The following is a 1,542-nucleotide window of genomic DNA, read 5'->3' on the forward strand; positions in this document are numbered from 1 at the left end:
TGAGCCACCAGCACCGGGCTCCCTCTACCTCTTAAGCCACAGCTCCATTCCTGGCTCTTGGTGATTGACTGGAGATAAGAATTGTAGGGACTTTCCTGCTTGCTCAGACTGGCTGGGAACCTCAGATCTCAGCCCTGAGTAGCTGGAATTATTACAGGTGTGAGCCACTGGTGCCCAGCAGAGTGTGCAGAGAGGCCACGTTCCCTCTGTCCCTGCGGGAGCCCGGCACGGCCCGGGGCGGCCTTTCCTGGGAATGTCATCGCTGGTTTCCAGGCCTCTCCAGGCCTCCCAGTCCAGGACCCGGACCTCTGTCTACCCAGCCTCCATGCGTCCGTTCCTCCCTGTATTCAATAAGTGCCTACTCAGTGCAGGCCTTGGCAGGATTCCCAGCCAGAGCAGCAAGATCAAATGCCAGCCCAAGAGGGGGCATTTCCACTTTTCTCGGGTAGACACATGTTTCTTAAAGCCAGGCACCAGTGGCTCATGCCTGGACTTGTGGCTGCTTAGAGAGCTGAGAATGAGAGCCCTGCCCCAAAGAAAACCTATGAAACTTCATCTCAACAGGAGGAGCTGGGCATGGCGGTGTGCACCTGTCATCCCAGCTATTGTGGGAGACCTTAAAATAGGCAGATCGCAGTCCAGGTCCATGCTCTGGCAGGAACACTAAAGAACTATCTCACTAAAGAACCATCCAAAGGCAGGGCTGGAGAAGTGGTTCAGCATTGGAGCACCAGCGCAGCCAGCACAAAGCACTGATGAGTTCAAATCCCAGTACTGCAAGGAGAGAGAGAAAAGAAACACCGAGGTGAAACCCTTTCATACTGCTAAAGAGTGCAGATTAGCTTATCTCTCCCCACCAGTCCGAGAGCAGCCCCGCCCTCGAGCAGCCATAGATTTGATTAAACCCCACGTATTCAGTGCTACCTGTCACTCTGGGCTTGGAACCGATGCGCCCCCTCGTGTCGCTGTGGCTCTCTGGACCTGGCGTGGTGGGGTGTGGGGAGCCTTTGTCTGCAGAGGCCAAGCCTAGGCCAGGGAGCTGGGCCCAGGGCTGCCGTGTTGAGCCGTGGTCTAGCAGCTGTGTGTTCAAGGGCTGGAGAGTGAGGATCACCCCCTTGCTGAGCCCCCCCACCCGTGTGGCCTAGGTAGGCCCAAGAGGGGGAAGCCTGCATGCTGGCCTATGTCCCAGAGCAGCCTGCAGGGGGCGCCCAAGCACCAGCAGGGCCGGGGTGGGGGGGGCCGTAGGAGCACGTCATCAGCGCACCTAGAGCCTGTCCAGTTTGAACTCGGGTCTCCCAGGAGACTGAGGCAGAGAGGCTAGGCAGCCATTCTCCACGGACCTTGGGCCCCCCCACAGCCCTTGCCAGGGTCCACCTGGTTCGTGGGGTCTCCTTGCCCGTTCTCCATGGACTCAGCAAGAAGCCGTCCCCAGGGAGGCCAGCTTTGCCGTTTCAGAGCCGGCAGAAGCCGGCCCCCGTGGCTCACACCTGTAACCCCAGCTGCTCAGGAACTGAGATCCGAGGATTCACCACCCAAAAGCCA

At 58.9% G+C, this 1,542-nt stretch overlaps 1 protein-coding gene across 1 annotated transcript in view; it reads left to right on the forward strand.

Moving 5' to 3' along the window:
- Ass1 (argininosuccinate synthase 1) overlaps window positions 1-1,542 on the forward strand; it is a 47,224-nt gene that overhangs the window by 14,268 nt on the left and 31,414 nt on the right. The gene's annotated exons all lie outside the window — the stretch shown is intronic.

The sequence above is a fragment of the Dipodomys ordii genome, unplaced genomic scaffold (genome assembly GCF_000151885.1).
Source record: "Dipodomys ordii isolate 6190 unplaced genomic scaffold, Dord_2.0 Scaffold55, whole genome shotgun sequence".
NCBI classification, from domain to species: domain Eukaryota; kingdom Metazoa; phylum Chordata; class Mammalia; order Rodentia; family Heteromyidae; genus Dipodomys; species Dipodomys ordii.